At 42.4% G+C, this 12,697-nt stretch overlaps 1 protein-coding gene and 1 non-coding gene across 4 annotated transcripts in view; both read left to right on the top strand.

The window, feature by feature from the left end:
- The window catches only part of Znf608 (zinc finger protein 608), a 112,320-nt gene that overhangs the window by 8,634 nt on the left and 90,989 nt on the right, over nucleotides 1-12,697 (top strand). The window lies entirely within an intron of this gene.
- LOC118595075 lies at nucleotides 9,708-9,810 on the top strand. Its single transcript, XR_004946450.1, has one exon. It is a non-coding gene; the product is annotated as a U6 spliceosomal RNA (small nuclear RNA).

Below are 12,697 nucleotides of genomic sequence, written 5' to 3'. Positions count from 1 at the left end.
ACAGAGGGGCTGTTCAGTGGTATCTGTGAGAACACATGGATCGTGGAGTATGTGTATGATCAGAACCATCATTGAATTCTGAGTTTAGCATTTGAAATCTGTTAGGTTTGCTGGAGGAAAAAAAGTAAAAATAGGCACCATTGATCCAGACTGAGCTTTAGAGGGTAATGTTCAGCTACTGTAATACCTTGTCAAATGGCCTGCAATCCAAAGGGGGTGGGGGGAGGCAGGAGGAGGGGCTGGATGTTCAAATGTCCTAAGGTTAAGAGTATGTTCTGGCCGGGCGGTAGTGGCGCACACCTTTAATCCCAGCACTCAGGGAGGCAGAGCCAGGTGGATCTCTGTGAGTTCGAGGCTAACCTGGGCTACCAAGTGAGTTCCAGGAAAGGTGCAAAGCTACACAGAGAAACCTTGTCTCGAAAAACCAAGAAAAAAAAAAAATGAGTATGTTCTTCAAGTGGAATTGCTTGGGTGCAAGATTGTTTTAATTAGAGTATTATAAAGACTTATTTTTTTTCTTAAGCAGCATTTTATAGTTAGCAAATGAAATGAACGCTTAAAGTGCTAAGCAGAAATCTCCCAAGCCACAGAGGTGTTCAATAACCAGACTCAAACAACATGGAAAGCACCATCTGGGCGTCGTTTCCAGCATGAAACATGGGGATTGAATGAATGGCTGAGATTTGCCCCAACTTTGATGATGGCTGTGCTTTTTTTTTTTTTTTTTTTTTTTTTTTTAATTTAAAGAAAGTTCACCTGGTACTTCATAGGAAGTTGAAATTGTGGTAATTCAAGCACCACTGTGAAAACACATGTTCCCACATTTCTTTTAACTAGTTCCACTTTTATTTGGAGGGTTTCCAGAAGTTCAGCCATTGACCACTTCCTATGGGTTATTCCGTTTCTACCGGCCCTCACAATGAGGAGGTCAGTTCTTCAAAAGATCTAAATGATTCTGTCAATTTTCCTCCTGGAGGCTACAGGGGGAAAGGCTCCCTAGGGCCAACCCTGGTCATCACTCTTCATTAATCTAATTTTGTGTGATAGTCCTGGGGACTTGTGTTTACTGTACTTAGGCCATACTTTAGAATCCTCGATAAGCAACAACATATTCCGTTAAGGGTAACTTTTGAGTCCTTGGCTCTTAGACGCCAGGATTTTTGGTTCTGGGTTTAGTGGGAACCCTGGGTAAGACATTATCCGGCCTTTGTTTGAGGTCTTTTATTGAAGCTAATGACTGAGCTTGTGCCTTCCTGAGATAAATGACATTATCTCTGAGTGGGCTGACAGGAAACAGACATGTTAATGGTGAAGCTGCAGGGGACTATCTGCTTGGGTTCTGACAAAGGAGTGGAGAAGGGACCCCTCGTTGTGGTCATTAGCACATAATGCATTCTTGCTCAGTCTAAGAGGCCCTTGATAATTGGAAAGCTATTTTAGCCACAAGCACTTAAATCATAAATTTACTACTTCTCGTTCCTTCGTATTTTGTAAGAGTAGCAAAGGAAAGTGTTTTTGTGTCTGCTCTGCTCTTTGAAGGTGATGGCAATCGGGGCTATTGGTAATGAATGACATTTGGGAGACCTGCAGGTTGAACCATTTGTTTTAAAATCAGGTGGGCACCCTCTTTGTCTTTCAACAATGCTCAGCCTTCCATCTGCATTCACAGGCAGAAGAAAAAAAAAAAGAAGAAAAGAAAAGTAGATCCAAAGCTTCAGGGAAAGTCAGTTTTGCATTTGAAGATGTCTCTTGGGAGGGGATAAAAATTTCTTTTTTATAATCTGGGAAAGAGATTTTGCTCAGTGATTTGAGTGTGATGAAACCTGCCTTTTGAAGTGTTATGTTTAAAAAAGTCATGGGTATAATTGAGTTTCAATGCAATTTAAACTCTGCAGCTTGAACGAAGATAATTGCCACGTTGAACACACTCTAGAGGTGTAGAAGAGGTGGAGGGATGGAGCTCTTCTATTCTTTCATATTAAGCATTGGGAAGTTTGTCATAGTAATTACTACAGCACAACATAGGTTTGATTACCAGCACTCTCAACTTGCCAGCAATCTGAACATCAAGGGTTTTGCTTGAATGATAAACAGTTTATTTCTAAGTCACCTGGATAGCATTCTCCTGTCACGTAGAAGCCGGTATAAAGGAAACACTGGGTTACCCTTGGCAGCAACATCACAGTGAGAACATCACCTCTTTATTAGGATTGCTACCAGCAAATAACACATGCCTGATGCCTGGGTCATTGAATATGGTCAGGGACAGGAAACAGGCTTAGGTGGCCACCCAGTAAGTAATGTAAGGATCCCATCGGAGCCCTGTAAGGGGTCTTTCATAGAGGTCTGTGTGTCTAAATGTCATTGCGTATAGAGATGTTGGTGTGGTAGTCTTAGACAGTATGAGCTTTATTCTCAAAACCAAAGCAGACAAACAGACAAAAAACCCCAAAAACCCCAAAGTTTTTGAGATGACTCAAAGGGTAAAAGCACTTGCCACACCAACCTAGCGCTTATTCCTTGGGACCCACATTGTGGTCCCAAGAACCGGCTCTTGTGATTTGTCCTCTGGCCCTCTTCATGTGCCGTGTGGCAGGGGCACACCCCCTCACGTGAGGGCAGATGCACCCATAAATACATACATGAGTAAATGAATGAATCAATGTACTTTAAAAAAAAAAAAGTGCACCATTGATTTTCATTTCACTCCTGCTCAAGAGAAAGGAGGCCCCTTCCTCTGTGTCCAGTTCTGTCTTCCCAGCGAAATTTCACCAGTGACTGCTTGCTTCCTGTTACGAGTGCTTTCTGCTAAAGGTTTTGGCAAGTGGAACAAAAGCCATTGCCACAGGATGAAAGGTTGTTAAACTCCCCTTAGCTGGTTGACCAGCAGTTGGGCTGTTTGTAATGTCATTTTGAGAGCTGCAGGGGAATTCAAGATGGTAGGACAGGCGCTTTGTTCTGAAAGCTGAACGTTGCAATGCCTGTTAGATTTTGCTAAATTTTGACCTTTGGGGAGTAGTAGAAGAGATGGGTTTTGCTTCAAGAACTGAAGTGATCACAAAGCAAGGACTTGTGTTTGGTCAGCCAATGGGCCTTAAACTACAGGGCTCTGTATTCAGAAGGAGGTTTGACTCCCAGGAAAGCTAAATGAAAATGTAAAGACTGTGATGTAGCTGTAATGGAGAACCCAACCATCAGGCTGTTCTGGTTATGTCAAGTGGGTTTGAAAAGATGAACAGACATCTCTGTGAACTTTTTCAAAGCCCTCCCTCTTCGTTCCCATCTTGTCACCCCAACACAGTCTGATTATTATTCACTGGGACTCTCAGCCACCTAGCTTTCTTCCTCCTGGGACCCTTCATTGCCAGCTAGCACCTTACTAGCTGAGGGGGGACATTTAGGCATACCCTAATAATGCCATAGGACTGTAGGCTTCACAGTTTAGGGGTAAATAAAAATATATTGGCTGTGTTTTGTGCTGTTCATAACGATTTTAGAAAGCACATATTTCGGGTTGAGAATGGGTTTATTATGTTAACCAGAGAGCAGATGGCATGGTGCCACAGACGTATAATTTTACTTAAAGGGACTTTGAAGGTTTTGATGTGTTTTCTTTTCCTCTTATTTCCCTGATGGCTTCTTTTTTATTGAAGGGTAACTTAAGGAGACCTGGTAGCAATTTTACTGCTTCCCCCTGACAGTTTGAAATAATAGCTTGGTCTTTGGTTGTGTTGATCTTCTAACAGTGAGCTTGATTCCGGCTTTTCTCATGTGGCAGTAAGTGTGTGTGTGTGTGTGTGTGTGTGTGTGTGTGTGTGTGTGTGTATACATTTATACATATATATGTATAATTATACATATGTGTACACACACACACACATATATTATATATATATAAAGTGTTTGTAATGTGTTTTAAGAAATGGGCTCTTTTATAGGCTTCAATTAGCAACAGATGACAAAGGTGCAGTTGGTCACACTTGGTAAACTCCTGAAAGTTGCTGTTCGCCTTTTTGTTTAAAGAAAACTCCTGGTTTGGTAAGAAAGCTTGTCTGGCTCTCTGACTGGCTGAGTTCCTTACACCTCTGTGTCCTTCATGTTAGTCACTGAGGGTTCAAAGGTCAGGTCCAAGTTGTTCCTAGTTAGTTCAGCGACCTATGTTGTTGGAGGGCTGCGCTTGGGTGAGGTACTAGCCTCAGCACACTTTTGGATTCCGCTAGCATAAAGTCACTGTTTATGTTCCTGTATGGATTTTACAGTTTAGCTCATTCTTCACTTAAAGTGAAGAGGGGGACTTGGAGAACATTACTCCTCCCCACCTCTTACCCCCTCCCCGCTCCTTTCCTTTTCCAAACTGTGCTCAGCCAGACCAGCTTACTTTTGAATTTCCTGTCATTTCCTTCACTGACTTTATGGATAGCTCATATTCAAAACAATAATGTTTGACTTGGAAAGACGGAAACCTTGGGATTTCGTTCTTCACGGAGAACTGTTTGTTTACATGTGGCTCACCACAGTACATGGATAACACTATCAAATCTGGGTTTTATTATGGGTTCATGGTTAGCAGAGTGGCACTTGGGGCTGTGTTCCCCAGGTTCCAACTCTTTTGTGATGGGAATGAAATTAGGGACTGCATCTAGGAAGTGAAGGAGAAAATAGACAAGAACAAATAGAACCTGACCTTTGACCTAGATCAAAAGTAAGTGGTGATTTTAAAAAAAAAAACAACAACAACAACAAAAACCGCAAGTCAGTGAAATAGGGAGTTTTAACTCGATGTGAAGCTGAGTGGAAGTTGGGCAGAGCATTGATGAATGGTGGACACTGGGTCAACGAGGCAGCCTGCATTGTCTGACATCCTGGTAACCGATGGAGAAGCGCTGAGCATTCTCAGATCTGTCAACTGCTGCAAGGTGCAGTCTGACTTAAGTCCCTCATGTGTGCTTGCTGCTGCCCACAGGGAGCAATGTGATTTCAGAAGGGAGCAATTGGTCTCCCTCTACCCCCTGCATCCAGCTCCATTTGGGCAATTGTCTCCATTTACATTCCTTGCCCAAACCCTTCCCCAGCCTTTCCCGAGATGGCGCGGCAGATGCCAGACATTGAAGTCGAAAGCCAGCAGCTGTTTCCATTACTTCATGGCTCTATGAGCCCTCACAAGCTGCTTCCCCTGCCCCCTCCCCTCCCCCACCTGGCAAAGAAAGGCCCTCCCCCTTGGACTTGGGCATCCACCCATGTGTCACCGTGCAGGTCCCTTTTTTGTGTGTGAGGGGACCAGATACCGAGCGGCCTGGATCCCTAGGGGCCTCGCTGCCCGCTCCTGGACTGCGGGGACGGGGACGCACCCTCCTTGCAGCGGGGACCCGTTTATGGCCCTGAGCGCAGTAAATCTGTCAGCTCTTCAGGACGCCTTCACCTCTTTCTTCATTTGCTCCAGCTTCTAGTCTGACAACGTTCCCCTGAGGCGGAATTCTAATCTGCTTCCAATTAGTTGTAAAATGTGACTGAAATTTCCACATTATGACTGCTGTTTTACTTACATGCACACATCTAGAAACAAATTAATGCCCTTCAACAATTATTTATTTATTTATTCATCTATTTATTTGTCTGTTTATCTATCTCTCTCTCTCTATATATATATATCTATCTCTCTATCTCTCTCTATCTCCCTATCTATCTCCCTATCTATCTCCCTATCTATCTATCTATCTATCTATCTATCTATCATCTATCTATCATTTGTTGAGTCCTTGGATTTACTCAAAAAGGGAAAATTCACGATTATCAGGAACTTCCAGGGGTTGCTAGTCCTTTGGTTAGGGTCCCCGCTCCCCACCCTACCCCCACCTCAGCAGCCATCCTTCAAGATTTCCCAGAACATGGGGTTGGGGATTTAGCTCAGTGATAGAGAGCTTGCCTAGCAAGTGCAAGGCCCTGGGTTCAATCCTCAGCTTAAAAAAAAAAAAAAAAAAAGATTCTCCAGAACGTATTGCATGTGTCTAAGTTTTGCAAAAAACACTTTGTAAGAATTTCTAAAATAAACAAAACAGGATATTTGGCTAAGGAGGGGCCCCTGAGGAGTGTTTTAATAGAACACAAATACAAATTTACTTCTAAATATAGCACAGCTATATTTGGCCAAGACACAGTTACATGCTACATTTTAAAGTTCTTTCATTTTTATGGCCAAAAGTTGTAACCCCAGATAGAGTAATTGGGTCATTGCTTGGTTTGATAAATAAGATTGCATTAATGATGTCATTGTAAGCACTAACAAGTACCCTAAATTGTGTCCAAGCCCCTTGGAGCACAACCTCTTGGGGTTGTTGATGCCATTGTGTTGCTACCTATGGAGTCCCATGACCTACCCCACCCCACCCCCCATACAGAAGTGCACAGACTATGAGAAGGGACTGGGTTCTGGGTTTCAGGTTGCTTCTACCTTAGAAGAATTTTTTGTTTGTTTGTTTGTTTTGTTTTTGTTTTTCGAGACAAGGTTTCTCTATGTAGCTTTGAGCCTTTCCTGGAACTCGATTTGGAGACCAGGCTGGCCTCGAACTCACAGAAATCTGCCTGCCTCTGCCTCCTGAGTGCTGGGATTAAAGGCATGTGCCGCCACTGCCCAGCCGGGGAGAAATTTTTATACAACAATGTTCATTACTCTCTTTTCTCCTTTTCAATGAATCTTCACCAAGTTGTTGATCCACCTGATTTGTGTGAACATTGGAGGTGTTTAAATCTTGACCAAGAAAGAAAAGCTAAGAATGCTCTTTTCATTACATCCCTGAGAAACCACTTTCTCTAATACTGTCCTGGAGAATTTTAGTACACATGACAGTGGACCTGTGGCTTAGCATTGGTGGAGAGGTGGTACTCTTGACATTAAAGGATGTAAACAGCAGAATTTATTGGCACATTTTATAGGAGAGTTCCTTCCTCAAGCATCTTGGCAGATTGATACCAACAACGGTAATGGGCTTTAAAGAGGTGTGAAGGGTTTTATTGATGCTAAAGTGGTTATGTTGATCACGTCACTCAGTTTCTAAGTAACACTTCCACATGTGAATGAATGCATCCATTGTCTTTTCAAGGTCATTGTCATATAATAATAAAAGCCCCAAGTTGATTGACTTTTTTTTTCATTATCCTTTTTATGAGCTATTTTCAATCTCTGTAATCAAGAAGGAGTGTTTATTTTACTGCATTTAAACAGGTCTTATTTTAATTTATTTATTATATATTGAATATCAATAACTTAGATGACTTTTTACCAAAATTCTTCATGTTTATTATCTATTAAATATAAATGGCTCAAATGATTTCTACAAAAGTCCTTAATTTAAACTATATACAAACTTTCTAAAAGCAATAAGCAAGTTTTTTGTGTGACTTCCTTTCTTCTCTCTTAATGTCTTAAAAGAAAAAAAACGGGCAGATTGAAATCCCTACAATTTTTAGACATGGGCCTCTTAGATTGTGGAGACCCTCTAGTTTAAGAAGCATTGCACTTCTGTACCGAAACTTCATAATAAGCGTGACTGGCCCTTCCACTCCTGGGATTCACTAATTACTCCTTAATAATGTCAGTCTGCCCCAATCTTTTCCCCTATCTTGGGAGGAAAAGCACATTGGACAGTTGGATTTCAAGTGGATCTTGCTGTACTTGCAACTTAGCAGAACTTCTTTGAAAGCCCCCAGGGTGCTTAATTGGGGCCTGGCATTTGTGTTGGGGGTGGGTGGCAGGTGGGTGAGGTGCTGCTGCACACAACTACTCATTGTGTATTTAGAAGTCACTGTGCGTCTTGGAAACATTTCATGCCTTTGTGGATGTTGCAGAGTGTTCTAAACTGCGAATGAGCTTTTAACCGTCGGGAGAGCAAAATAATGGACGAACCTAGGAGTCTCTGGGTTGGTCTGTAGCCAAGCTGTTAAACAACAACAACAAAAAGGACAAATGAATGGTTTAATTGTAGAGCAAACCCTTTGTTTACACACTAAGACTGACTCCTCACTAAATCCAATGGACTGGTGGGTGACAAAATGAGCCTGTAAATGACAGAGACTAAATGCCCATGGTTGTGCTTCGTGGGTGTAGGGAGGCAAAAAAATGGATTATTTAAGTATTTACCAGGAAGACTGCTTGGCCAAGAACATGTCTTAAACTATTGAGAAATGAGGCAGAAGGTGGGAAGGCAGGTGGTTATCAGTTCCTTGCCTAGTCACGACTTTAAAACCCTAAGCTTCTTGTAGTCGAGAGAAGGGCTTGAGCACTCTTGCTGAGCACTCTTGCTGTGTTTCTCTTCTGTTTCCTTGGGATGGTGGTGGGGAGGGTCAAGCAGGGAGGGGTACTACCTGGGGAGCAGAAGACAGGTTTGGACATGAGCATGGGTAATGGAGGGTCCTTGGTGCCCCAAGATCCTACCCAACACATTCTCCAGAACTGTTGGGACATTTCTTAGAAATACCCCCTATTTCATTGGGTAGTAGCATGGTTCTGAACAGAAAGGGACTCCCCCAGGAAGGCAGTCAGGTCGTATAGCAATCACGGGGCCAAAGAGCTGTTGTTTGGAAGTCTGAAGCCAGGGCGATTCTCTCTAGACAATGTCAGATGAACTTTTCTTAGTACAATAGAATACCCGAAACAATAGCCTTTGTTCCCATTCTAATCTTTTGGATAAAAAGATTTAGGGGTGTCTCCAGTAAACTACTATTTTCTGGAAGTGTCAAGTCTAAACACCTCCTCATTCACTACTTATATTTTTACATCAGTCTTAGGAGTGAAACCCCTTATTTCAAACTGCTCTTTTGAGATATGCTTTCTCTGTGTATCTCTGTCTGTCCTGGAACTCACTCTGTAGACCAGGCTGGCCTTGAACTCACAGAGATCCGCCTGCCTCTGCCTCTGCCTTCTGAGTACTGGGATTAAAGGCATGTGTCACCATGCCCGGCCAGTTGGGTGCTCTCCACCACTGAGCCACCCCTCTATTCCCCACTTGATACATTCTTAATAAACTGAGCTTACAAGATCCCAGTCTGCTCAAAGTGACCTGGGTTGTCTTCTCTCTCAAGGTTTGGTCCTATCATTCTAATCCCTTTGAAATGACATGATTTCCCCTCCAAATGGCAGGCTGGTAGCTTTATTTGGGACTAGTCACTAGTCCCTAGAAGAGAATTCCTGGCGATGCAGGAATTGAGGAACAAAAAAGATATAAAAGATCAGGTCTAAATGGCCTCATTCTCAAACTACTTCTGCCGTTTTAAATGTGCTATTCTTTATATTTGATGCTTTTCTGGTAATACGTTCTGTACTAATGAGCAAAGAGACCTGATTTTTCTTCTGTGAGAATTCAGCTTAATTATTTGACACTGTAGACTTTCAAATCTTCACCGTGGCCACAACTACCATTGTCAGCAAGCAGAGCAAATGAAAATGTGCTTTTAAATGTAAAGAATAACTGGACCCGATGCCTCAAAGTTTTAATCCCAGCACTCGAGTGTCCGAGGCAGGTGGATCTTTGTGAGTTCTCGGCCAGCCAGGGCTACATAGGAGAACCTGTCCAAAAAAAAAAAAAAAAATTACTGAAAATATGAACTTCTTCAAATGTTCACCTAAATTTGATTCTTTGGTGATCATTCTTTGTTTAAATGTTAATGTTTGCTTAGCAAACCAAAATGCAAATGTAAAATTGGAAAAACATGATTCTCTCTTCAGCAGAGCATATACCTAAGCTGAAAAGATACAGGGACATTGTATGGCCCCTGTGAAAGGATGACGGGCAAGTTCGGGAAACGTTCCACATTAACCTGTGTGAAAACATGGGAGTGGTGTGAGCATGAATATCCCTACAGCCTTAGCCTTTCCTGGAAAGAAAGCCTTTTTTTTTTTTTTTTTTTTTTTTTTGCCGGTTCTCACTGCCTCCATGATGGAAATACTCGCCAGCCTTTTAAGAAGTCATCACCTCAACATGCCTTCTACTCAGGTGTTCCGTTTCCATTCACAAAGAGGACGAAGAATGGAGGAGGGCGGGGCGGCGGTGGCGCACGCCTTTAATCCCAGCACTCGGGAGGCAGAGGCAGGAGGATCTCTGAGAGTTCGGGGTAGAAAAACCAAACCAAACCAAACAACCAAAAGAATGGGGGAGGGCAGGTGCTGAGTTTTCTGCCCCTATAACTTAACATAGGAGTTCCTCTCGGGTCCTGCTGGTCCGGTTTGGCCCGTTTTATAAGCTGTTTGGATGGATCCTTTTTGTTACCAGCATACAATGTGTGTGGGGGAGGGAGCTAAGCTAAGATGCTCTGAAAATGATTTCTATAAATCTGCTTACACCAAGTCTAATTCTTTCTATCTTAGCTTATATTAAAGGCTTAAGGTGCACTTTGAAAGACTACCACGTGAATCCACCAGCCTGCTGCAAGATCGCGTACATTATTTCCTGGTACCAACCAATCTTTTCCATGGCCAGGAGCTAGTGTAGCTGCGGTTACTTCCAGGGGCTAATCCTGCCCGGTTTTAGAGTGACGGGGACTCTTAGTAGCTGCTGTTATGTGCCAGTGATTGGATGACAACACGAAATGACTTGCCTTGTTAGAGCTCAGCTGTCTGGATAGTAAATCTTAAACACCTTGAGTTTCTGACAATTGTTGTAAACACCGTAGAAACCAGAAGACTTTTATACTTGAACTGTTTATTTAGTCCACATCTTTACTAGAATACAACACTCAACATACAGATTCTTTCACGTAGATTTCTTTTAATGATTTATTCTATTTATTAAAATTATGTGTATGTGTGTACAGGTATGCGCATGCTTGTAGGCGCGCGCTCGTGTGTGTGTGTGTGTGTGTGTGTGTGTGTGTGTGTGTGTGTGTGTGTATCTGCCTGTGGAAGCCAGAGGTGTTGGATCTTCTTCCCTGAAGCTGGAGTTACAGCACTTGTGAGCAGCCTGGCATGGGTGCCGGAGTTGAACTCAAGTCCTCTAGGCATAGGTTTTTTGGTTTTTTTTTTTTGTATGTGGAGCTGAGGATCGAACCCAGGGCCTTGCGCTTGCTAGTCAAGCGCTCTACCACTGAGCTAAATGCCCAGCCCTAGGTATAGGTTTTTAACTGCTGAGCTGTTTTTCCAGCCCCTCAAGTTGCTTGTTAGTGTGGTGAGCAGCTTGCCACCATACACCAGTAAAAGGCAAGAATTAAATGGTGGTAAAGACCTAGGCAACGATCTCTCTTTCATCTCCATGAATTCTACAAGGTTTCTGGAGTCCCCCTCATTTGGAGTTTGTTGTTGCTTGTTTTAGGGCGTAAAGAATGAAACTAACTGGATAAATAATTCTGTGCAGTGGGGTGTAGTCGCCTCCATGTCATTTGAGTCTGAATGTGCGTGCATAATTGGAGAGATTATTGGAGAGAGAGTGTTTTGCTGTGGTAGATGTGGTTTAAATCCTAGCGCTGAGCATAGCATTTAGTTTCTCAGCTTACCCACAAAATCTGTGACTCATTTAGTGAATGTGAAGATTTTTGTCCAGATGGTTAGGTTTAATTGTGAAAACTGGAAAGATTTCAAAGTACCCTTTGGGGGAGTGTGGGAAACGAGTAAACAACAACAACAAAAAAGAATTAAAAGTAACCATAAATCACTAAATATAGCATATATGTATAGTTTATATTTATAAACACACATTCATATAGACCTAAACACACACATACATGTATATACAGGCAGGGAACACTTGAAGAACTGCTTATAGCTCAGGAAGGACGTGGAAGAAGAGTATTGTATTCTGCTCCTGACACTTGTGAGTTTAGTCATTCCCAAGCTCAGAACCTCCTTCCTCACAAGGGTGGCCAGCTCCTACTTCCTCATCACTGGCGATTCTTGGTTAAGGTCATTGGTTACTAACTCATTAGCCATTAAAGTCGCTTGTGCTGCTCCTGCCTTAGACTTGGCTTGGAATCCTGGGCCAGCGTGTTCCTCTCACACTGATGCTGTGGAGCCCAGAGACACAGCAGCAAGTTTGGTTTCAGCCTCTATTTCTTCTTCTCAATCCTTGCCTATGATAGCCATGCCAGAATGAGTGAAAATAATCTGTGTGGACGCTTTCAAAACTACTTTTAAGACTTCCTCCTTCCCATCTCTTCTTATGCAGATGGGTGCTGAAAGCGTAGACCTGGCTCTTTCATGCTTTGTAGTCAGGATACTGATGACCTAATTCTTGAACTCATAAATTACCTTTCTTTTCCCCTAGTAAGTTTTCTTTGAAGTTGGTAGGCTAATAGATTCTATGCTGATTTTTTTTTTGTGTGTGTGTGTGGGGGGGTATTACCTAGATTTATAGGGAGAGAAAGAAATGATGTACTAATGGCTTCAGGGAATAGACAGAAGGGGAGGATGTGCAGCTATTGATGATGTTTGTTTTGTTTGAGTAAAGTGGACATGAGCTATGGAAAATGATCTATGAGGAAGCAACATAGGTACATTTCTTGCATGGGAAAGGAAATGCACCAGACATCAGAGTGTAGAGTAGTGATTGAGCTAAGAGAGCTAAATTAATGTGTCATACTTAACCATATACCAGTTGCTTTCATAGTTGATGATGGGATCTTTAAATCAGCCTAAGGTTTAAGACAGAGGTTGTTTTGCAAGGAATGAAGATTTTGAAAAAGAAGAAAATGGACAGTCATGTTGGTGTGGTGAGTT

Source organism: Onychomys torridus, chromosome 13 (genome assembly GCF_903995425.1).
Source record: "Onychomys torridus chromosome 13, mOncTor1.1, whole genome shotgun sequence".
Classification (NCBI taxonomy): domain Eukaryota; kingdom Metazoa; phylum Chordata; class Mammalia; order Rodentia; family Cricetidae; genus Onychomys; species Onychomys torridus.
The sequence above is the reverse complement of the archived record's forward strand: the minus strand, read 5'-3'. Positions and strand labels throughout refer to the sequence as shown.